Genomic DNA, 26,612 nt, shown 5'->3' on the forward strand with positions numbered 1-26,612 from the left:
ATGCCAGCAAAAGGGTGGAAGTATTTATTATCCATTGCTGGATAGGCCAGGTCCGCGGCGGTGCGGGGTTCGAGAAGTGCTAGCGTTGAACCCGAAGTACAATAAGTGAAATCCAAGGAAACATTAAGCCACGTGTTTTAAAGCATATCTAAGTGTTTAGTAAAGTAAACTGTACTTCTGCCTGCCACAAGTAGTTTAACGGGGTATAGTGTCTTGAGTTGCTTGTTCATTACAGTATATGTGCCACGTGCGATAAAGTTCGCACACGTGGAGACAAAGGCCTGTGTTTTATTATAGTACATAAAGGATCCCCTCTGTGCAAAACTATAACTTTTAGTGTTAGTTACTGCAGGGCCAGGGACTTCGCCACGTGGCGATAAGTTCTGGGCCTTTTACAGTAACGTGAAGCATCTATTGTGTATTACGCAAGGTGCGCGCGCACGTGCTCACATCGGGGAAATTTTCGCATCTTTGTACGTGATTTACGGATTAAGTGCGGGATTCATTTCGCATCTTGATACGTAACTTTTGGACGAAGTTAAGGGATTTATTCCACATTTAGGCGCAATTACTGCGTATAGCGAAACCCGAGCGCAACCTTGCAAATACACTATAGAACACGTGGGTGGCCGATTCATCGGCGGCCTGTGAACAACGCACGTATACACGTGGCTGTTCATTGGCACTGCACATGCAGCACACATAGGAACTCAAAGGTGAACAGTATTGAATCACTAGCTTTATTTAAAACAGTATAGTAATATACTGTGGATAAGGCGGTGATTAATAAGAGAAAATAAGTTTTTCTTTTTGTTCATTTTCTCATAAACAAGCAACTCAAGCATTATTTTAATAGATTCCTATAGCTATTTAAAAGGGATTTATACCTGCATAAGTACCTAGTGAGAAGCTACCAGCCTGGGAAGATTTTTCTGTACAGAAATATTTCAAATATAAGCATAAGACCAAGGTGTAACTAGCATCCAGTGTGAAACAAAACTGAGGTGAACAGGTGTGTGACGGCACGACTCAAGCGCAGTGTAGTCCAGTGTAGGACAGTTTGGTGTAGGACAAGGTGCACGTGACGACGTGCCCATAGGAACTGCCCCTTCCGTGGAACTACCTATTTTGATCCACTGGGAGGGTACAAGAGGCAAAATCGGAGCCCAGTGATCCGATCAGCTACTTTAGAAATACCGATTTTGAGAATACAGGAAAAACAAGATTTCTTGTATTCTGCAAAATCCGGCCGCACCCCGCAAGACGTGTAGTTATGCGTTTCTGACCGTAAAGCGAGTGGTGATTGAGTACATTACCTCGCATAGTGGGCTTCTTGCTTGATTGCGGGTTAGTGCCATTTTGTGGAGAAGGAGTGATTTGGGAGTGACTCACTGATAAAGGGCCCTCCGGTTTCTGCTAGCTGTGAACTTTTATTCCTGTAACAATGGGAAATAACAGGTCACACAGGGATACCGAGACAGTTAGGGAGGAATCTAGTTGACCCAAAGGGTCGGCGGCTTTCATAATGTGCTGTAAGCACGGTGAACGAGCAGTTGTTTACCAAAAGAAATGGAAAAAGATGACACAAGGCAGCAAGTTAGAATTTCCCAGTGTTGGTAGCTTTGATCCAGAAATCTTATCGGCAGTAAAAGATGAAATATGTCTACTCTCCAGTCGTAAGAAGAGAGTGAAGCACATAGAAATTCTTAAATTGTGGCAGAAGGAAGGACAGGAACAATGGGGAATCAGATGTCTGGCAATACCAGATACAATCAGCCACAATAAAAATGCAACCGCTACCGCAACCGCTCCCCCACCCCCATATGTGCCGAAGGGGTTAATAACTAATAAGCAAGACATGAGTAATAATTTAACTGTTGCTAACTTGTACCCTGTCTTATCCCCTTATAAGGAAACCCGAGAAGAAAACGAGCAGCTGTTGGCACTAGCCGTCTCCCATGCAATTAACATGCTTGAAGGAAAGGCTGAACCAGCAAAACCTGCTGCTGGGGCTCCAGCACAGGAAGAGGAGACGGCTGATGCCAACAGCATAGTCTTGGACCCAGGTAAGAAAGCACTACACAACACAGACACAGACAACCCCACACCAGGACCCAGTAATGCGGATGTGGTACAAACATACCCTGTACGCACACTGGAGGTTCCCTATGGTAAGGCAGACAGAGAGGGTGTGATACCTACCAGAAAGATGACCATGCTAAACCCATGGACACGGTTAGAGCTGCGGTCCATCATTACAGATTTCCCTGATCCTAGGAAAGATCTGGCATTGAGCCGGAAATTTGTAAGGGATCTGGGAAACTCTGATGAACCCACCAACAAGGATTGGAGAATCATGCTGAGGGCTTGTCTCCCTACCCACATAGACACCCCGAAATTCATTCAGGATAGTGGGTTGAGAGGGGACAAGGAAATAAATGATGAGATCAACCAGGAAAATATACGCCTAATCAACTTGCAGTTGAGAGTGTATTTTCCTGCAGCAGTGGAATATAGCAAGATATTCACTATCAAACAAAAAGATGGTGAATCAGCTAGCGAATATTTCAACCGGGGTTTGATGACGGTATCAAAACACACTGGTGTCGCCGATCCTAAGGATAACCCACACCTGAGGGAGATGGTTGTCTCTGTGTTAGTGGAGGGGCTGAGAGAGAAATTAAGGACCAGGGTCCAGACATCGTTCCCAAATTGGCGAGGAATGACAGTAGATGCCCTACGGGAATCTGCTGTAGACCATGACATAAACATATAAAAAAACAGAGAGATGCAAACCGAAAAATTAATGGCGGTTAGCATCCAAGCTTTTACAAATGTCCCAAATAAAGCTGCATACCAACAAAACACCAGTAGAAAGCCAATAATTTGCTACAAATGCAATAGAGAGGGACACATTGCAAATCAATGCAAATCAGGAAACCCCAGGATTTACAGAACACATAGGCGAGACTGGGAACCTCACCAGGGTGAGACGCGGAGATACCCAACCCCTAGACAATGGGAGGAGACAGACAGGTCACGCAACATGCCTCCTCCCCATCTGATGGCTGACACTGTACTAAGGGCAACACAGGTAAGACAATAGGAAACAGGTCATACCTGTATCCTACAGCCAGTTAGATTAACACAACACCTTACAGAGGAACCTCAGAGTAAGGCAAACCTTTTTGGTTGATACAGGGGCGGCCAGATCTGTTCTCAACACTCCTCTTCACTTGGGTTTCACTGACCAATCAGTAGCAGCAATCGGGGTAACAGGAAAAATACAACATTACCCACTGACGAAACCAGCGGAGGTTACAATCGGGCCTCTGCATACCAAACATTCTTTCCTGTTGGCTGCAGCGGCCCCGACTAACCTCCTGGGCAGAGATTTACTATGTAAAATGGGATGTGTCATCTATTGCACCCCCGATGGGGTATTTCTGGACACTCCTAGAAATCTTACACAAGAAGTGCAAGATATGCTGGACAGTCCTCAGAGGCTAATGTTGTATTCCACTGTTATAGAGTCGAATCCATCTAGGTTAGCTGAAATTACAGCACAAATACCGAGTTCCCTTTGGACTAAAGATGGACAGGATGCTGGGCTGATGGCAAATGTAGCTCCAGTAGAGATCCACTTAAAAGAAGGCAGGATAGCCCCAAAAATACCGCAATACCCTTTAAAACCTGAAGTTGAGCTAGGAGTATACCCAGTGATCCAACGATTGCTCCAACAAAAAAACCTAGTTAGAACTTCCAGCACGGCCAATAGTCCCATCTTTCCTGTGAAAAAGAGCGGGGGGAGGGGCTACAGACTAGTGCACGATTTAAGAGGGGTAAACAAAGTAATTGAGAGCCAATTCCCCGTAGTGCCAAACCCAGCTGTCATCCTAATGCAAATTCCACCTCACTGTACTAATTTCACAGTCATTGATTTGTGTTCTGCGTTTTTCTCTGTCCCTTTACACCCTGACAGCCAGTATCTGTTCGCCTTTACCTACAGAGGAGTACAGTATACCTGGACACGACTCCCCCAGGGATTCATAGACAGCCCCAGCATCTTCTCCCAGGCCTTGCATGATTGTTTACAATCCTTTCAACCAATGAGTGGTTCGATACTAATACAATATGTCGATGACTTATTGTTGTGTTCTGAGTCACTGGAGTCATCAGTAGATGACACTAGACAGCTGCTGATGCATCTCTCAGAGACAGGACATAAAGTATCAAAGGATAAGCTACAATTATGCCAGACCAGGGTTAAGTATCTGGGCCACTGCCTTACCCAACGGTTGAGACACCTCACCGACGACCGAATCCAAGCGATTCAAGACATGGTACTGCCACAGACCCAGCACCAGATCCGTACGTTCCTAGGCATGTGTGGATACTGTCGCAATTGGATCCCAGGATTCTCTATTCTGGCATTACCACTACAAGAGATGGTTTCCTCAACTAAGCCAGACCGGGTCTCTCATACTGAGGAATCTGAGCTGGCTTTCGAGGAACTAAAGGTGAGCCTAACAAAGGCCCCAGCACTGGGAATGCCAGATTATGGGAAACCCTTTGAACTGTACGGAACTGAATCAGCTGGGTGTGCGGCAGGAGTACTTGTTCAAAAACATGGTGATGCCAATCGACCAGTAGCGTACTACAGTGGCCAGCTGGACACAGTAGCACGCTCACTCCCAACTTGCTTACGAAGCGTAGCTGCGATAGCACAATTAGTAAGCAAGAGTGAGGATGTGGTGTTGGGACACGATTTAACTGTTCATGCTCCCCATGCTGTCTCTGCCCTCCTAAATTCTGCCCAAACACGTCATGTGTCCTCAGCACGGTTCACCAAGTGGGAACTGGCGCTGATGGCCCCAGTAAATATTACCATCAAAAGATGCAACACACTAAACCCAGCCACATTCCTTCCTCATGTGCCCTCCAAGGCACAAAGGGTGGAGGGTGATGGGAATGTTGCTGAATATGGTAAGGCAGAGTTTGGTGAAGGTGGGGACAAACATGATTGCATGACCTACCTGAATCAGACCTTTACAGCACGTCCTGACATAAGCGACAGCCCATTAAGTGAGGTAGACATAACCTTATTCACTGATGGTAGCTGTCATAGACAAACGGACACGGGAGAGCTGTGCACAGGCTACGCGGTAGTAGATGGAGAAGGTATTGTGGAAGCTGAACCCTTAGGACCACCTCACTCAGCACAAGTAGCGGAACTGGTGGCACTGACCAGAGCATGTGAACTGGCCAAAGGAAAATCAGTTAACATATATACCAACTCCAGATATGCTTTCGGTGTAGTACATGATTTTGGAGCCCTATGGCACCTCCGAAATTTCATGACGGCGGCTGGCACACCAGTGGCGCATGCGACATACATTAGAAGACTTCTGGGAGCTATCCAGCTTCCAGACAGAGTGGCTGTTATCAAGTGCAAAGCTCACACATCAGAGAAGGACCCGGTGTCCCTTGGTAACAGCCGCGCTGATGAGGCAGCGAAAAGGGCCGCATGCCCTGTAAATATTTCCACCCATCCTACAAACCTCTGTACACTGAACATGGTATCCACATCCAAACTGATAGACATGCAGAATTTGTGTTCCCCACAGGAAAGAGCAGTATGGAAGTCGAAGGGATGTGGCCAAGAGTCCACCGGACTTTGGAGAGATGGACACGGGAAACCAGTGGCCCCCAGGGCATACCTTCCTAGTCTAGCCGAGGCGGCCCATGGGCTGACACATCTTGGGAAGGAAGGTATGTGCAAGCTGGTAAAGGCCTACTGGTGTGCACCAGGGTTCGCTTCTCAAGCAGGTAGAGTGGCAATGTCATGCCTCACCTGTTTGAGGAAGAACATTGGAAAAGCCATCCCAACAGAGCCATCCCACATCCCTCCTACAGAAGGCCCTTTCCAGGTAATACAAATCGACTTCATACAGTTACCACCCTGTAGAAATTTGAAATATGTATTAGTATGTGTTGACATGTTTTCCAGCTGGGTGGAGGCTTTCCCCGCTGCCTCCAACACTGCTACCTTTACAGCAAAGAAAATATGTCAAGAGTTTGTCTGTAGATATGGTATCCCAAAGGTCATTGAGAGTGACAGAGGCACTCATTTCACAGGAGAGGTCTTCCAAATCATGTGTAAACTCCTGGGGATTAATAGTAAACTTCATACTCCATATCGTCCCCAGGCGAGCGCCAAAGTTGAGAGAATGAACGGTACTATTAAGAACAAATTGGGTAAAGTTATGGCTGAAACAGGGTTGTTATGGCCAGAGGCACTGCCTATTGTGCTGTATAGCATTAGGACCACTCCCAGGACTCCGCTCAACTTGTCCCCCTTCGAGATATTGTTTGGTCGGCAGCCACACGTCATGATAGACCCACAGGATGATCTCAAGTGTAACAATGAGCTAACTGTACAGTATATCCTAAAGCTAAACAAACAGCTAAGGAAACAACAAAAGGAGCTGAATTTATTAACACCTGATATGCCTATCGAAAATTGTCATAATCTTAAACCAGGAGACTTTGTTATGATCCGAAATTTTTTACGCTCAGGTTGTTTGATAGACCGTTGGGAAGGACCGTACCAAGTTTTGTTGACCAGCACTACATCAATTAAAGTCGCAGAGAGAGAGACTTGGATACATTCGTCCCACTGCAAGAAAGCCAGTAACCCAGAGTTCCCGTGTGCAGAGAGCGAAAGAGAAGAAGTGTCGCTAGAAGCATTGTTCCGGGAAGACTGAAAGGCAGCCAAGGTCAAGCAACCTGAGCGAGCAAAGGTCAAAGAGCAGAGCAAATAAAAGTCCCCTGGTAGAGATGATGGAAGGACTCCAAGCAACAGGTTCACAGTTATACATCTATTTCCTTGTTTTCTTTCTGTTTCCTCTTCTTCATTCAAGGATACTCGGTGGCTGCCACATTCTAGAGCGATCGGAGCGGAGTTCTGACAGTGTAATAATGGACCCAGATATGGGTGAAGTAGAATCCCTAAACCAGCTTGATACTTTACCCATAACAGGAGAAGGTAAAAGGTATGAGGAAAACGTAGTTCAAGGGCTATGTGATGAGTTATTGTCTGGTGAGTACTGTGTCTGTAGATATTGTCAACCGAAAATGGAAGAAGAATGCATCCAGCGATGTCAGTCGACAAGTAAGGCAACTACAGGCCGACATCCCTTGAGTGATTACCACTCACTAGTGGGTAAGGTTTTAAACCAAACAGAATGCTGGGTGTGTTCACAAGTACTGCATAAAAGGAGTAGTGTAGGCCTAGTCCCATACCCGCTTAATATCTCTGAGATAAGCGTATTAAATAAAGGGAGGCCACTGGATAAGAGATACCTGTATACCAGGTCCCCTAGTCTTAGATTACACCCATACCAAGTGGATAAGTCCCTGGTATGTATGAACTTCTCTAGTTCCAGAACGATTGGTACTTGGGAAGTGACATGGCACAACCAGACAATAACTTACTCCCAGCGTCCAGATGGAGAGCCTATTGATAAGGAATTACTGTTAAAGATCCGCACCAGTGGGAGACACTATAAATATGTCTACACTGTGAAGAAAAGTAAAATGATGGCCGGCAGAGTATCAGCCGGCTATTGTAATATGACCCTACAGCCAGAGACCTGTGAGGAACAAGTCAGGGAGCAGGGGACGGGAATGTTCTTATGGATAATGTGTGACAAAATCATGAAATACTCTGTCCCTTATTTTCTCCCTGACGATGTTTATTATATTTGTGGTAGAAGGGCGTACAAATGGCTCTCCATGAACTACGTGGGAATTTGTTATTTAGGTAGAGTGTTACCTGAAGTGATGACCCTTACACATGATGAAATGGTAAGCATACACAGAAGTGTACCTCCTCCTTACACTCATACCCATTATGACCAAATCCATAAAAGGGATTTAACAATCAAGAAAGAACCCCTAGCTTCTGAATTGATACACGAATCATTCGGTATCCAACTCCTCATTGCATTAGATATCACCCATACCGCCAGAAGAGTCATAAATTTTAAGTATATCCAAGCATTAGCCAGCTTTGTAGATAACATCACTGAGATTTATGATGACACCTTTAGATACACTGGGAAAGAGTTACAAGCGTATAAAAGAGAGCTAGTCCAACATCGGATGGTGTTGAACTATCTGACAGCTATGACAGGAGGATATTGTGTCACCCTCTCTACACAGTTTGGGGTGAAATGTTGTACATATATCACCAACAATACTGAAGACCCAGAAGAAATCATCGATCATCGGATGGATGAGATTCTTCAGCTTAAATGGGAATTTAGAAGAGAACACAATATCAGCCTGGCAGAAATAGGTAACAAAGTTAGCGAATGGACCTCCTGGTTGAATCCAATGCACTGGTTCTCTGGTTTAGGAGAATGGGCGCAAGGAATCATAGCAAACATAGGAAAACTCCTTCTCTGTATCGGTGGTGCCATCATAGTCTTTGTGCTATTGTTCAAATGTTTAAAGGTGGTGACCCGGGGAAGACAAAACGTACTGAAATCATGAGTGTAAGAACGAGAGATGTAGAGGAAGACCAGGGTTTGGTATATGACCCTAGAATCGAAACCACCATCCTTTAAAGAAACCATATTTGTGAAAGTGTATATGTTGTAACCTCCCTTGTTTTTATTTTTATCCCAAAAATTGTACATTATCCTTTGTCACCCTGAGTAGATTGTTCGATAAATGCGGCCCATCGTTTATCCATGATCCAGGATCGGCCAAAGAGCAGATGGTTTACTCCCCTTATATGTTTAATTCACGGATCCCAATTTCTCTGTTAGGATTATGAATGTCTGTATTGTTATGTAAAATGTTTGTACTGTGACAGTTTTATATTTAATGTCAAAGGGTGGACTGTTAAAGTCGAGTTGCATACACGCCATTTTAGGATAGTATGTCCGCCATTTTGGTTCGCAGAGTTGCGCAAATAAAGTTTCCATACCCGAGTCTGTGTGACAAAGTGGACCAGAAGCGCAGCCATACTATTACACATAAATTCATAATAACATACTGACACTAAATAAAATATAGTTAAAGGTTTAGAGCACCACACATAGCTTAGTTAACATTGCATACATCCGTCTGTATAATGTTTAGTACCGTTACGTTCCGTTTCTTACGCGCAGTATTCCGGTCATTGCGAATAAATCGCAATCCATACGGTCCGATAGTTATGGACAAAATCCATATTCCCAAGACAGTTTCTGTTAAAAAGTGTATAACAAAGGAATCTAGTTGTAACCGGTTCTTACTGCTATTTACAACCCCTGACGACGATACCAACAGACAAAGGACTCCAAAGTTCACCTTCCCCCTGCACCTTTGCAAACTAGTTGTATTACTTTGCCCCAATCACAGAGGACTTGACATACGAACCCTGACCAATAGGAATGGTCTTTGACCTCCCCCTTCTGACCCTATAAGATAGGTGACCCAGGGCGGCCTCGGTCACTTCGGCACATCTTCCTTTCCCTGACCTTCGACCGGGCTATAGTTCAACCCTGAACGATAGCGAGCTGCGACCGGACTGCGCTGCGCATATTTGATGAGACGGTAAACGGTTGCATTCACTGTACTTTCTTTTATTATATTGTGGGCTGATTGTATCCTGTATCTGTTTTTCTTCCCCTAGCAGAGCCTGATTATTATACTCATTGTTAGACTATTGTATTACTTGTTATACCTGTATTTTCTATTCCTGTAACCCCCTTTTGTCCATTAGGGACTTAAATACATCCTTTTACGGAGTTTCTATCTCCTTACTTCTATACTGTGGTTGTGTCTGTTATTCGCATATAGCGATAAGGTATATTTCGGACACTGTCCTAAAAGGTATATTCGCAGATTAGAGTCAGAGTACTGCGAAAGGATCTCTTATTAAGGTATTGGTTCTTTGGTGTATAATATACAATAAAGGTACGCTACGCTGTGCTACGTTTTGTTCGCACGTAGCTAGGTATAAAAGGTACGCAGGTCACGGACATACTACGTAACCTGAGCTTTTCACTTATTGTTTCTTTGGTCATATTTAATCGCCATTAACATACCACACCATCCAGCCACGCTCACCTATCCTGCCGCCAAGCTGGGTGAGAGCAGCTCACCCGGCTCTTGACTCCTTCCAGGTGGCTCCTGCCACCATTGCGCTCACCTGGTCCCACGCCGACCGTGTGAACATCACTCAGTGGCCAAATCCGGTATCCATGTTACATCTAAGATAAGGCATTTGTTTAATTATAAATTATACCTCTTTCACAGAAGACACCTTAAACATCCTAATATCACCTTTAATTCTCCTATAGTTTGACATCAAGTTATGTGCAGTGGTGTAGCTAGGTGCCACGGCGCCTGGAGCAAGGGCATGTTTCGCGCCCCCCCTCCTCCATAATTTGTAGTAGGTGAGGCTCCTGCGCAGTGAAAAGTGGGCACAGACCAACATTATACCACACAACGTAATGCCCATTGCACATTTTAGTGAACTTTGTAATTCCAATTACACATAAGCCCACACATGATGCCCATGACATACTATATAACACTCCGCAATGCCCATGACATACTATATAACACTCTGCAATGCCCATAACATACTATTTAACACTCCGCAATGCCCATGACATACTATATAACACACCGCAATGCCCATGACATACTATTTAACACTCCGCAATGCCCATGACATACTATATAACACACTGCATTGCCCATGACATACTATATAACACACCGCATTGCCCATGACATACTATATAACACACCATACACATTTGACACATAAGTGCCACTTACCTACATGCTCAATGCCAGGGGCTTCATGCTCAATGCCAAGGGGCTTCATGCTTGTTGCCAAGGGGCTTCATGCTCGATGCCATGGGGGACTGAATTTGCTCATTGCCAAGGGGAACAGAACTGTGCAGTGGCCCACTCCTGGCTCACCAACGCTATTTTCAATTCAATGCACCGCCAGTAGTGTGTAGCAAGGAGGGAGCAGTAGTGTGCAGCAGGGAGGGAGGGTGGGAGCAGTAGTGTGCAGCAGGGAGGGAGGGTGGGAGCAGTAGTGTGCAGCAGGGAGGGAGGGTGGGAGCAGTAGTGTGCAGCAGGGAGGGAGGGTGCAGCAGGGTGGATTGCAGTAGTGTGCAGCAGGGTGGGTGCAGTTGGGTGGGAGGGTGGCTGCAGTAGTGTGGGTGGGTAGCTGCAGGATCTGCAGGAGGGTGGCTGCCGGAGGGTGGGTGGCTGCAGGTGGGAGGGTGGCTGCAGGAGGGTGGGTGGGTTGCTGCAGTAGGGTGGGAGGGTGTCTGCAGGAGGGTGGGTGGGTGGCTGCAGTAGGGTGGGAGGGTGGCTGCAGGAGGGTGGCTGCAGGAGGGTGGGTGGGTGGCTGCAGGAGGTTGGCTGGCTGCAGGAGGGTGGGTGCCTGGCTGCAGGAGGGTGGCTGCAGGAGGGTGGGTGCCTGGCTGCAGGAGGGTGGGTGCCTGGCTGCAGGAGGGTGGGTGGGTGGCTGCAGTAGGGTTGGTGGGTGGCTGCAGGAGGGTGGCTGCAGGAGGGTGGGTGCCTGGCTGCAGGAGGGCGGGTGCCTGGCTGCATGAGGGTGGCTGCAGGAGGGTGGGTGGGTGGCTGCAGGAGGGTGGGAGTACACGATGGTTACGCACCCCCCCCTCCCTCCCCCTGTGCTGACACACTGAAAGCCGATGCAGCTGTACACCGACCTCTCCCCCTGTCAGTGTGTGTGTCCATGTGCGCACTGCCCGCCCGCTCACGGCTCCCCCGCTGTGTCCGGGAGAGAGACGCGCTGTGCTGCTATGCAATATTCATATCTCCCGCTGGACCACTAGCCAATAGGCGCTCGCGGTCCAGCAGCCACCAGTTGATTGGCTGCTGGACCGCAAGCGCCCATTGGCTAGTGGTCCAGCCAGCGGGAGATATGAATATTGCATAGCAGCACAGCGCGTCTCTCTCCTGGACACAGCGGGGGAGCCGTGAGCGGGCGGTGCGCACATGGACACACACACTGACAGGGGGGGCTGGCAGGTAGCGGGTGGGCGAGCTGGCGGTGCCGGCACAGGCACAGCTCTGGCGCCATGCTATCTTCCTGCACCCGGAGCGTGTGCTCCGCCGGCACCGCCCTCGCTACGCTTCTGGTTATGTGGCCCAACAGGTATCATTGCCTACTCCCATATAATAAACTAATGCAAGCTACATTTTTCATGTCCTCTATCAATCCCACTTCTCACAACGTCAGTAAAAATACCAGGCACCTCCTGTTTTGTGCTGTCCAGGGTTGGCTGTATCTTGCACTCTTGTTGCAATTGAGAGTAACCACCACCTTGAACAAAAATGAAAGCTATAAATTTGAAATCTGTGAATTTATATATATATATATATATATATATATATATATATATAACAGCAAAATTCGGCGGCACCTGGAGTTAGAAATAAAGAGTCTAAAGCGGTTTAGTGATCAAACGTTTTCGATGTTATTGAAACATCTTCATCAGGATGAAGATGTTTCAATAACATCGAAAACGTTTGATCACTAAACCGCTTTAGACTCTTTGGGGGAAATTTACCAATATGAAAAACCTAGTTTTTCGTATTGGTATTTCCCCTACGACTGCATACGACTGTTTCAGTCGTATGCAAAGTCGTGTTCCGGAGGGGAAATTACAAAGCAGTCATATACGACTGCTTTGTAACCCTCCGATGATGTAACCATTCCTATTAGCTGGCCATATATACGGCCGCTAATACGAATTTTTCTAGCAGTCTGCAGGGATCAGTCAGATCCGTGCAGGCTGCAGAGTGTAAAAAAAAAATAGAAAAATAAATAAATATTTTAAAAAAACGGCGTTGGGTCCCCCCCACAGCCGAAACCAGCACCAGGCTGACAGAGCCTGGAGCCGGTAATTAAAAATCAGGGAACCCGAAAAATAGGGGTTCCCTGATTTTTAACAACCAGCCCCAGGCTCCTGCTCTGGGGCTGGTTCCCAAAATACGGGGGACAAAAGGAGTAGGGGTCTCGGCCAATCAGGAGCCAGTAAAGTCGGCTCCTGATTGGCTAGAATTCATTCTTAGTCCAGACGTCGAGGAGGAAACATCTCTGAAGCTCTGAAAGTCCCGTGAGCTGCCGGCAGCGTAAAGAAAGAAGAAAGAAATAAGCCCTGGAAAAGAAGACAGAAGACACAAGACCATCCATGGAGGACCTGGTGAGTAGGATTTCCTTCCACAGGTCCACCATGGATTTTCTTCAGACAGGACGCCGACCTAGGAGCCGCCGACACCGGAGCCAGCGACCTACCGACGGGATCAAGATAGGTAAGTATCAGTGTGTGTGTGATGTGTGCATTAAACTTTTATTTAAAATTTGTGTCAGTGTGTTTTGTGTACTATTTTTTTAACTGTGGAACTACAAGTGCCAGCGGGCCCTTTAATGCCCAGCAGGCTGGGACTTGTGGTTCTCCAAGTCCCAGCTTGCAGGGGGGGCTTGCTGGCACTTGTAGTTCCACAGTAAAAAACAATAGTTTAATCTTTTTTTTACACTTGAATCAGCCCTATGCCCACCGCCCAGGGGCATCGGGGACAGTACCAGGCTTCAGCCTGGTCAGGTAAGTCCTGGAGGGGGGGACCCCTTCATTGGGGGGGTCCCCACTCCCCCAGGGTCCCTGGCCAGGCTGACTGGTCGGTAGGGATGAATGCTTTGGTCGGGGGGACTTGCATAAAAAGTCTCCCCCCGGCTGTGGCATTACCCTGCTGGCTGGTTTTGCCTGGGGCTGGTTCTTAAAATACGGGGGACCCCTACTCATTTTGTCCCCCGTATTTTGGGAACCAGCCCCAGAGCAGGAGCCTGGGGCTGGTTGTTAAAAATCAGGGAACCCCTATTTGTCGGGTTCCCTGATTTTTAATTACCGGCTCCAGGCTCTGTCAGCCTGGTGCTGGTTTCGGCTGTGGGGGGGACCCCACGCCGTTTTTTTATTTATTTATTTTATTTTATTTATTTTTACACCGCAGCCTGCACGGATCTGACTAATCCGTGCAGGCTAAAACGAGAGTACGAAAGGAAAATGGTGTTCTATTTTTCTGTCGTATTTTCGTGGACAAAAGCAGCCGTATTTTCTATATGGCTGCTTAGTAAATCAGGAACCACCATTCTTTTGAATGGTGATTTCTGTCGTATCCTAACGATGGTGTAGACATTCGTATTTGTAAATACAAATACGAATGTTCCATCCCTAGGACTACGAATTGTTGTATTTTGGGGATAGAAAATCCCGAAAATACAAATTCGTAAAAAAAAGGTGTATTTCTCCCTACGAATACACCTTTTTTCTACGAATCCATATTAGTAAAATGTCCCCCTTTATTTCTAACTCCAGGTGCCGCCGAATTTTGCTGTTATATTGGGGGACCTTGTTGGTCTTCTGGCGGGCACCGGAGGTAAGGTACTACCGACGATTGGAGTGCTGTCCTATCACAAATATTATATATATATATATATATATATATATATATATATATATATATATATAGACGGAGGAAGGTGCGGCACTCACAATCTGTCACTCAAATAACTGGACGCTGCCACAGAAATGTCATCAACGTTTCAAAACTTTACTGTTTTGTCATCAGGATCCTGATGACAAAACAGTAAAGTTTTGAAACGTTGATGACATTTCTGTGGCAGCGTCCAGTTATTTGAGTGACAGATTGTGAGTGCCGCACCTTCCTCCGTCTATCTCAGCATACCCCTGCAGTGAAGGCACCAATCGCTAAGAGACCACGTTACTGGGAGTGCCGGACCCCGCTCCTCTATATATATATATATATATATATATATATATATATATATATATATATATATATATATAGAGAGAGAGAGAGAGAGAGAGAGAGAGAGAGAGAGAGAGAGAGAGAGAGAGAGAGAGAGAGAGAGAGAGAGAGATGAAGGATAAGCTGCACACACATACTTAATTCAGCTCCTGAGTGCCCGGCACAGGTATGTTGGATTTGTAGACTTACAAACTGATAGCCAGCAACATCAGATAAATGCAAAAAAGATTTATGGCATATTATTTAACCCCTTCACGACATTTGACGTATATATACGTCATGGTCGGGAAGTACTTCCCGACACATGACGTATATATACGTCATGACTTCTAACTGTCACTGCGTCTAGAGACGCAGTGACAGTTAGGTGATGTCTGCTGTCCCTGACAGCAGACATCCCCCCTCGCCGCCCAGGGGGGGCAGGGGTGCCCCCCCCGGTCGGCGATCGCTGTGATTGGCTGTTCAAATCTGAACAGCCATTCACAGCGTTTCCTGTGTTACCGGCGGCTAAGCTGCTCGGTAACACAGGGATCGGTGGTGATCGGTGCTGTCAGGTACAGCACCGATCACCACCGATGTGCAGCCCACCCCTCGCACCCGCCGGGCACTCACCCGGCAGCAGCAGCGGCTCCAACGGCTCCCCCGGAGCGTCTGGAGCGCACGCAGCGCTGCCCTCCTCCCCCCTCCCCCCCGCAGCAGCAGCAGCAGCATCAAGCTGCTGAAAAAGGTTTACAATAAAATACAGTATATGCACTGAAAATATATGTATATATATATATATATATATATATACACATACACACACACATATATATATATATATATATATATATATATGTGTGTGTGTATATATATGTATATATATAAATATATATATATATACATATATACACACATATATATATATTTATATATATATATATGTGTGTGTGTGTGTGTGTGTGTGTGTATATACCCCACCGATCGCCAGCCCCCCCCCCCTCCCACCCGGCAGCCCCCCTCCCTCCCACCCACCCGGCTGCCGCAGCGCCAGCACCCCTCCCACCCCCCCGCCAGCCGCAGCGCCAGCCCCCCTCCCAAAGCTGGTGACTAAAATGGGGTCACTTGTGGGGGGGTTCCACTGTATTGGTGCTTCGGGGGTCTTGCTAATGCGACATAGCACCCACCATTCATTCCGCCACCAAAAATCACTCCTTCCCTTCTGAGTCCTGCCATGCACCCAACTGGTATTTTTTGGTCACACGTGAGGCATTGCCGTACTCGGGAGAAATTGGGGCACAGATTTTGGGGTGCTTTGTCTCCTTCATTCCTTGTGAAAATAAAAAATTTTGAGCCAGAACTGCATTTTTCTGTAAAAAATTACATTTTTTTACACAAAAATGCAGATCTGGCTCAAAATTTTTCATTTTCACAAGGAATGAAGGAGACAAAGCACCCCAAAATCTGTGCCCCAATTTCTCCCGAGTACGGCAATGCCTCATGTGTGACCAAAAAATACCAGTTGGGTGCATGGCAGGACTCAGAAGGGAAGGAGTGATTTTTGGATTTTGCAGCACAGATTCTGGTTGAATGACCCCCGAAACACCCATACAGTGGAACCCCCCCACAAGTGACCCCATTTTGCAAACTACACCCTTCAGGGAATTCATCAAGGGGTATAGTGTACATTTCAAACCCCCCGGGGTTTCACCAATTTTGATACAACTGAGCTGTGAAAATGAAAAATTTATTTTTTTTCATTTTCACTGCCCAGTTGTACCACAATTGGTGAAACCCCTGGGGGTTTGAAATGTACACTATACCCCTAGATGAATTCCCTGAAGGGTGTAGTTTGCAAAATGGGGTCACTTGTGGGGGGGTACCTAACTTTTAGCATCTTATGGTGCCTAGAAACCTACATTGTGCCTAAAAAATAATCTCATAAAAAGGAGGCTCCAAAATCAAGTAGGTGCTCCTTCTATTATGAAGCCTGTGGTTTGGTCACCGTGCACACTAGGGCCACATATAGGATATTTATGAAAACCAAAGAATTGGGGGAATCAATTTTTAGTCACATTTCTCTAGTAAAATCTACTGTGTTCCTTAGAAAAATGTATTAAAATTGCAAATCTGCAAAAAAAATGAAATTTTGAAATTTCACCTACACTTTCTTTTAATTTCTGTGAAACACCTAAAGGGTTAACAAACTTCCAAAATGCTGTTTTGAATACTGTGAGGGGTGCAGTTTTTGAAATGGCATCATTTATGGGGGTGTCTCACATACAAGTCACTCAAAGTCACATCATAACTGACCTGGTCCCTAAAAAAATCAGAGTTTGAAATTTTCTTGAAAATTTGAGAATTTGCTATTCATATTTTAAGCCTCCTAGTGTCCAAAAAAATGAAAATGAGGTTGAAATAATGATGGCAACATAAAGTAGACATATGGTCTATGTTAGTTATTCACTATTTTGAGTGGTAAGATTATTTGTCTCACAAGCAGAAAATTTAACATTTTGCAAATCGCAAAATTTTCCATTTTTTTACGACATTTTGGTATTTTTCACAAAAAAACACAGACTGTATCGACGAAAATTTACCACTAACTTGAAGTACAATGTGTCACGAGAAAACAATCTCAAAATCACTGGGATAAGTAAAAGCAAAAAAAAGTTATCCCCACTTAAGTGATACATGCCAGATTTGAAAAAAAGGGCTCTGTCAGGAAGGCAAAAACTGGCTCTGTCATGAAGGGGTTAAAGTGACAATATACACAAAGGTATACTAAAAGAGATCCGGTACATGCAAGTAAAGTGCAATCAATTTATTCTTCATATTATTCTTCTTCTTTGCCTTGTCTTTATGTCTGTCCCTGTCTTGTCTATGTGTTTTCGTACACTATATGTATATACCATGGTAGGGTAATACTATCTGCTTGGCGATCTCATTTTTTTCTATATTTTTTCTTTACTTATGTGGACTGGCCACTCTCTCGTTAAATTGTTGCCATGGCAACCTTCCATTGTTGATGGGACACACGTGACCCAGCGCCGGCTGACGCGGGTCGTGCCCTCCGACGGGATGACGTCATTACGCAACACCGGAAGTACGTCTTTGACACTGCCGGGATCCGTCTTTGTTTGTGACGCGCGGCGCACGTGGGTGTGTGTTCGCTTGGCCAATTAGTTTACTCCCTCTTTGGTATATATACCTGTGGCTGGTCTTTAGATCAACAGCACATGACTAAGGTGCTTGGTTGCACCGAAACGGCCGTCGTGCCATGACCTTATTGGAGATGTACCGGTTTTCATCTATGCTGCTAAGTATCTTTTGATTGCACTTTACTTGCATGTACCGGATCTCTTTTTGTATACCTTTGTGTATATTGTCACTCTCGCACTTTAAATAATATGCCATAAATCTTTTTTGCATTTATCTGATGTTGCTGGCTATCAGTTTGTAAGTCTACAAATCCAACATACCTGTGCCGGACACTCAGGAGCTGAATTAAGTATGTGTGTGCAGCTTATCCTTCATCTCTATACGTAACCTTTATGGTAATTTGCACCACCGCATGTAGATAAAGTTTTATCTTTTTCCATTTTTTCTATTTTTCTATTTTTTCACCCTTACCCAAGATTATCCGCTGGTACATATAGTGTGCCAAACACTATGAATCCAAATACGGACCTTACCAACATCAAAAGATTCGATAACAAGGACATCACTCGCATTCTATTCGACGACACTGCCTCCCTGGCTTTTGATGTCGACAGTCCAGCAGAAATCTCTTCAGATTTGATCAAGCTAAAAAGGAGAAGGACCAAGCTCAGTCTACACGGGCTGACTCTGTCCCAGTACTTTAAAGAGAAACTTATTCCACGTGGTTTCCGAATTCGGAACCAACCGACCATAGGGAGATCGAATGCTGCTTTTTGTACCCAGTGGTGCCAGATTTTAAACGATTGTTCTTTTCAACTTATGATTTTAGTTATCGAACAGGTCAACACTGATTTGGAGTTACTTGACAGGGAAATTGCGACATGTGAGGCAACAGGCTTGGATGTCCTCAAGGCTGATGTCACTCAGGATTGGCTCACTAAAATTGAGACCAATTTGAGCCAATACCACACTGAGTTACTGTCCTTCAAGAAAAGCAAATACAGGGCAGTAAAAGACGACTACAAAGAGCTAAGAGTTTATAGCTGGTTACAAGGGGGTGAATCTAGGACCCCTTGGAGAGGGACCAACAAGTCACGTAGGGTATGTGCCAACAGGAATTTCACTGACATAGATTCACACACATCTGCCAGTGATTCTGACCACTCTCACAAATATTCTTTTCAGAAGGGCAAAGTAACACGCAGCAAATACAAAGGTCCAAACGCTGCCGAAGGGGAGGCATCAAGCACAAACCCCGTGAAAACATCAGGGAAGGGCGGCAGAGGGAAATACTTGTTTTTAATTTATCCAGTTATACACCCACCCCAGCAGAGATGTCTGTCCTATCAAAGGGATTATCCTTTGTTAAGACCTATAAACAGGACTCTTTTGATTTTGATAGACCTGTTTAAATTCCACAGGCTGCTCAAACTCAGGGATTTTTTTGCCACATGTCCCACCCCGGCTGTAGATCGTACTAGGTTCAAACCTAAGAGTACGTTTGATCCCCCGGGCACTAATCCTCAAATTGAGACCTTTGTCAACTTGGTCCGGAAGGATGTAGTCCCCTTTATGGAGAGACAGAGGGTGTCTTTCTCCAACCTCACTAGGGAGGAGAACATGGCCCTTAGTTCTCTCAAAAACAACAATGAGGTTATTATCCGTCCCTCTGACAAAGGGGGCGGAATTGTCTTACTCAATAGAGATGATTATGTGGGAGAGATCATGAGGCAGCTTGCCGATAAGGCATGCTATAAGATGCTCACTTATGACCCCACCTACTCCTACAAAAAGGAGCTCGACTCCATTATTCTCCTTGGGTTGAACAACAACTGGATAGATGAACCTACCTCTTTTTTTCTTACCCAAAGTCATCCGAGGATTCCACTCATATACGTACTCCCCAAGGTTCATAAAACCCTTGTTAAGCCTCCGGGGAGGCCTATAATTTCTTCTTGCGGATCCCTCTGCCAACCCGTGTCCCAATTTATTGATTTCTGGCTACAGCCAGTGGTACAGAATATGCAATATTTCATTAAAGATACTGCTGACTTTATCTTTAAGATTAATGCACTTGGCACTTTACCCGTTGACAGCTTGTTGGTCACTCTCGACATTACGTCGTTATATACTAACATCATGCATGAAGAGGGCATTGACACAGTGCGCTCGTCCATCACCTCCAGTCCACACTACCATGGTCCGGTCATTGAATTTTTGTTACTGCTCTTAGATTTTATTTTGAGGAAGAATTATTTTCTTTTTCAGAATTCTTTTTATTTGCAGTTAAGAGGCACTGCGATGGGGTCAAACATGGCCCCATCGTATGCCAATCTTTTTATGTATACCTACGAGACCGAACACATTATGTCACATCCTATTTTTTCTCAATATATCCATTTTTATGTTCATTATATTGACGATTTATTTTTGGTGTGGACTGGGGGGGTGGACTTGCTCACTGAGTTCATTGATACATTGAACGCACTGCCAACCACCATTAGGTTCACTTTGTCCTTCAGTGAATCTACGATCAACTATTTAGACATGTATGTGTTCAAACTAGCTAACAAACTGTCCACCAGGATCTATAGGAAGGAGACTGACAAAAACACCCTTCTCATGGCAGACAGTTTCCATCCCCTTCCACTCAAACACGGCCTACCTCTCTCTCAGCTTCTTAGAGTGGTTCGTGTTACATCAGAGGTGGAAGAACTGCTACCTGCACTGCAAGAGATGGGCTTGCGTTTTACAGAGAGAGGATACGATCCTAAAGAAATCGATGAAGCCATTATGCACTGTAGCACTTTACCTAGGGAACAATCCCTATCCAAAAAGAACAAGGTCACAGAAGGTGAAAGGCTTATTTTTTCGACTACTTTTTCTATTGCGTCTAAACATATACGCAACACCATTTTGAAACACTGGCATATTGTGCAGAGTGACACCAACATTGGCCCAGCTTGCTCTCAAACACCCTTGTTTTGCTACAAGAGGAGCAACAATACAAGAGACATACTGGCTAAAAGCGATATTGGGACTATCAAAAGTCAGACCTGGCTCACCACAAGACCAGGGGTGACTAAATGCCATGGCTGTGTCAATTGTTCGTTTATACACTCTGGGGATACTTTTACAGACCCGGCCAGTGGTAAGGATTACAAAATTCGCTTTCACCTGACTTGTGAGACCAGTTACGTTGTTTATGTTATCAAGTGCCCGTGCCGAATGGTTTACGTAGGCAAAACTATACGCCTTCTCAAGGAACGCATAAATCAACATCGTTCTTCTCTCAAGAAAGCCCTTAAAGGTGTTGATGCCAATACTCCACCTGTGGCGAGACATTTTTTTGCAAAAAAGCACACTGTAAGGGATTTCAGCTTCATGCCCATAGACCATATCCCTCCCCTCAGACGAGGGGGCGATCGGGATAAACTCCTCTTGCAGAGGGAATGCATGTGGATTCACAGACTGCGCTCTATGGCACCTCGCGGTCTGAATGAGGAACTATCCCTTAGCTGCTTTTTATGATATATGGTGGTTGGCTGTGCTTAGTTTATGCATCATTAATTTTTGTATAATTTTTGTATATTTTTTTTAATTTAACTGTATGCAGTGTATTTTGCGTAGCTGTATTACTGTTATTTATTCTTCATATTATTCTTCTTCTTTGCCTTGTCTTTATGTCTGTCCCTGTCTATGTGTTTTCGTACACTATATGTATATACCATGGTAGGGTAATACTATCTGCTTGGCAATCCCATTTTTTTCTATATTTTTTCTTTACTTATGTGGACTGGTCCGGCGCCATATGTGGCTTTGTTTACGCTCTATATTATATAAGTCCGGCCACTCTTTCGTTAAATTGTTGCCATGGCAACCTTCCGTTGTTGATGGGACACACGTGACCCAGCGCCGGCTGACGCGGGTCGTGCCCTCCGACGGGATGACGTCATTACGCAACACCGGAAGTACGTCTTTGACACTTCCGGTTTTCTGACACTGCCGGGATCCGTCCTTTGTTTGTGACGCGCGGCGCACGTGGGTGTGTGTCCGCTTGGCAAATCAGTTTACTCCCTCTATGGTATATATACCTGTGGCTGGTCTTTAGGTCAACAGCACATGACTAAGGTGCTTGGTTGCACCGAAACGGCCGTCTTGCCATGACCTTATTGGAGATGTACCGGTTTTCATCTATGCTGCTAAGTATCTTTTGATTGCACTTTACTTGCATGTACCGGATCTCTTTTTGTATACCTTTGTGTATATTGTCACTCTCGCACTTTAAATAATATGCCATAAATCTTTTTTGCATGTATCTGATGTTGCTGGCTATCAGTTTGTAAGTGTATATATATATATATATATATATATATATATATATATATATATATATATATATATATATAGCAGACGGGGGTGCGGCACTCGGATAATGATAAAAGCTATGAGACGTCTTTGACAACGTTTCAGTTTTATTAAAAAACTGTTTTCAAGTCTAACAAACGATAAGTACAATACATATATTTATACAAGACTAACAAACATACCTCTAGTGCAGCGTGTCTGTGCGCTCGGGGAGGGACCGGCAACCCACCCGGCGTCGGCATTGAGTGATGACGTCATGCCGCTGGACGTCTCCGATACACGGAGTCATAGCAACGGGGGACGCTTACCCACCAACCTGGGAGCGGAGAACACATAAACAAACAATGAGCAGTAAAAATATGTGACAATATCAAATGTATACATGTGCTAGTAGAACGGAAAAAACATGAGTTGGAGGCCTAATCATTGAGATGTATCCAGCATCTTAACAATGCTAACATACGATGATGACAAAACACAAATAGACTTCTGGGATTTGCAACAAAAAAATTAATTATAGCAATATACAATGATGCGCTAGTATATAATATACAGAATCTACAATATCACAGAAAAGACGAGAATGAAATAGATTCATTTAGTCCTTTGGGGTGTATTACATCAAGAAGGGCAATCCATCTTGTCTCACACTGCAAAAGTTTAGATGCTCTGTTGCCGCCACGTATTGATGGCAAGATAGTATCTATCATCCTATAACGTAGAGAAGCTAAGGGATGGTGAAATTGGGCAAAATGTCTTGCGACCGGTTGGTCGCTGGTGCCACTGATCAGCGCATTCCTTATCGCAGATCGGTGTGCACCCATGCGTTCCTTGAATTTTCTTTCAGTTTTGCCTATATACGTGAGGCCGCACGGACACAATATTTGATAGACTACATGGGTTGAATTACAGTCTAATCGGTGTCGAATGGTAAATTTCTTGCCTGTATGTGGGTGCTGAAAACTGTCGCCAGCCAATAAAAATTGGCAGGTTACACAGCCACAGCGGATACAGCCTGTTCTTTTAGGAATCAAGAAAGATGATGGATTGGAGGAAGCAGTTTTGGTGGGTTTATATTTAGACATGTCTGTTTTAACTAACCAGTCTCGAAGATTTTTGCCTCTTGAGTAGCAGGGCATAAGTTTAGAATTTTGTAATCCTAACTGATTATCTGTGGCAACTAGAGGCCAGTGATTTTTGGCCATTTTGGAAAGAGCAGTGGATTTGCTGTTGTAGCGATTTACCCATGGGAATCGATGTTCTTTAGAATCGATGGTTTTGTTTTTGGGGAGAAGAAGTGACTTACGATCAAGTTTTAATACTTTGTCTTTATCTGAAAGTAATTGGGCACGAGCATAACCTCTCTCCTGAAACTTGAGGATAAGAGTATCAAGTTGATCCATGGCTTTTTGGGTATCACTGTTGATACGGACTATACGAAGCATCTGTGAGTACGGAAGTCCGCAGATGGCTGCTCGCGGATGACAGCTAGATGCCTGTAGTAACAAATTCCTGTCCGTTGGTTTGACATACATTGAAGTGCAAAGTTTACTATCAACCAATTCAACTTTTACATCAAGAAAATTAATATAATTTTTGCTCATGGTATAGGTGAATTTTATAGGATGCTGACTAGCATTGTGAGAGGAGATCAGTTGTTCAAATAAAGATTGAGGGCCGTCCCTGATCACGAATAAATCGTCTATATATCTATGGAACGCCACTAGGTGTTGTTTTACCTGAGGGTTATCAAAAAACAAAAATTCTTCTACCATGAACATGGCTACATTAGCGTAGCTCGGAGCTGAGCTCGATCCCATGGCACACCCCTGTGTCTGAATGAAAAATTGGTTATCATAGATAAAGAAATTGTTATTCAAGATAAATTCCAATAATTTTAAAAAACAATTCGATATGTTGCAGGGGAAGTTCACTCTTTTTAATCAGGAAATTGCGCATAGCCTGTAAACCGAAAGCATGAGGAATTGAAGTATACAAACTAACAACATCAATACTAATTAACCAACAATTATCTGGCAATGTATCAAAATGCTGCAGTTTAGACAAAAAAGTGCCAGTGTCCAACAAAAAGCTAGATTCCTTTTGAATCAATGGCTGAATGACTGAGTCCAGGAACACAGATGTGGGCTGAAGGAGTGATCCCCTTGCCGCTATGATGGGGCGGCCTGGGGGCTTTTGGGCATTTTTATGGATTTTGGGGATCGTATAAAACAGGGGTACCAGTGGGTAAAGTGGAAGGAGTAGATCAAAAATTTCTTGTGTAATGAACTTAACGTCCAAACAGTCCTGTAACAAAGGTTTTAAAGCTTTAATGCATTTGTTGGTTGGGTCCCCTGGTAGTTTCTTGTATACGATCTCATCTGCCAATTGTCTTTCAGCCTCGCTCTTGTAGTCCTGGATGTCTTGTAGCACTATCCCGCCTCCTTTGTCCGCTGAGCGGATAACCAGGGTGGAATTTTTGGACAGAGAATGAAGCGCTTCTCTTTCTAGAGATGTCAGATTTAAATGGTGCTGCTCTTCTGCTTTATCAATAGTCTCTGTGTCCTCTTCCAATCGCCGCATAAATGTCTTGATGCTAGCATTCATAGATAGAGGGTCAAAGGAGGATTTTTGACGGAATTGTGCTAATTGATGTGGGACATTTGGTTGGATGATGTTAGTCGGAGGGTGTGTATTGAAAAATTCTTTCAGTTTAAGCTTGCGGTGCAATGCATGTCTTTCTATTTTACCTTGAAAGGAGTTGTAAGCCACTGTAGGAACAAACGACAGTCCTTTCTCTAGTAAACTTTTTTCACTGCTAGACAGATCATGAGAGGAAAGATTAAATATTACGGTTTCTTGGGCTTTGGTGGTTTCCCTGCCCTTCCTCTGCCTGCAGTTTTGCTTACTCCTTCTGGTGTATCTACGTTTCTTCCTGCCCGAATTGATCGGGTAGCTACCCCTAAAGGGTATGCACCAGGGTTATTGGGGTCTTGTTCATTTGCAGAGCTTCCTGACTCCTGTGAACTATCTGTGTCAAATCGGTTGAATTTTTTATTTCTTCTGAAAAATGGCCTTTTGCGGTCTTGAGGATTTCTGTCCGATAGCCACTTGTACACCGTGTGGCGTTCATAATCAAGTTCAACTTTGGCCAATTTTTCTTTTTTGAATTTGATTAGTTCTTTTTTGTATGTGGATACTTGAATTTGGAGTTTATCAAGCCATTTAGTTTCTTCATCAGCTTCCAGTGTTGGAAGATATTTTGTTTCAAATTCATTAATCTTCTTATTGATATTTTCCAGTTCCTTTGTGGATTGGTCAATGACCAGCACGATAAGATCTAATGAACACTTATTAAGTATTGCAGTCCATTTTTTGCAGAATGCTGGGTCATATCTGCCGATAGTGGGGCAGTTGCGGACCCTAAAGCCTCTAGGGATTTTTTTAGCTTTATAGTAGTCGCTTAACGACAAACAATGTAGATGAAAATCTACTTCTTTCTTCTTTAATTTTATCCAGTCACGATAAATGGACTCATTAGATGCTGCCTCAGCTTCATCATTAATTCCTTTCTCATACACAATAGCCTCCACCTCAGTCTCTGAGTATGTGAAGGTATCTCCTGCGTTGAAATGCATGTGTGAGAATTCTGCTCCTCCCTCAGCCATGATTGCTAAGGGGTTAATCTGTAGCTCCGCTGTGACAAACAACCAGAAAGTGTCCAGTGAATAGGAACCAAAAGATAATCCGTGAAGTAAAAGCAAAAGAGTTCTTGAGGGTGTAACACTTACACCACAGGACAGTTTGTAATCCAATTAGATGACGCTGGGTGCCCAGGACAGGAATACTCACTCTCCGGTGTCTATTCCAATATAATAGGTAGTCGGTCCGGCACTCCAAATAACGAAGATAGCTGGCTCCGGTGCCCTCACATGGGGGATAGTATAGCAGACGGGGGTGCGGCACTCGGATAATGATAAAAGCTATGAGACGTCTTTGACAACGTTTCAGTTTTATTAAAAAACTGTTTTCAAGTCTAACAAACGATAAGTACAATACATATATTTATACAAGACTAACAAACATACCTCTAGTGCAGCGTGTCCGTGCGCTCGGGGAGGGACCGGCAACCCACCCGGCGTTGGCATTGAGTGATGACGTCATGCCGCTGGACGTCTCCGATACACGGAGTCATAGCAACGGGGGACGCTTACCCACCAACC

At 44.6% G+C, this 26,612-nt stretch overlaps 1 long non-coding RNA gene across 1 annotated transcript; it reads right to left on the bottom strand.

Annotated features, from left to right (window-relative positions):
- Nucleotides 1-1,316: 1,316 nt before the first annotated feature.
- On the bottom strand, nucleotides 1,317-18,640 carry LOC146079644 (uncharacterized). Its single transcript, XR_014474669.1, has 3 exons — nucleotides 18,550-18,640; nucleotides 10,126-10,268; nucleotides 1,317-1,436 (listed from the first exon to the last, which is right to left on the bottom strand). It is a non-coding gene; the product is annotated as an uncharacterized LOC146079644 (long non-coding RNA).
- Nucleotides 18,641-26,612: the final 7,972 nt, after the last annotated feature.

This window comes from Crinia signifera, chromosome 5 (assembly GCF_055691185.1).
Source record: "Crinia signifera chromosome 5, ASM5569118v1, whole genome shotgun sequence".
Classification (NCBI taxonomy): Eukaryota; Metazoa; Chordata; class Amphibia; order Anura; family Myobatrachidae; genus Crinia; species Crinia signifera.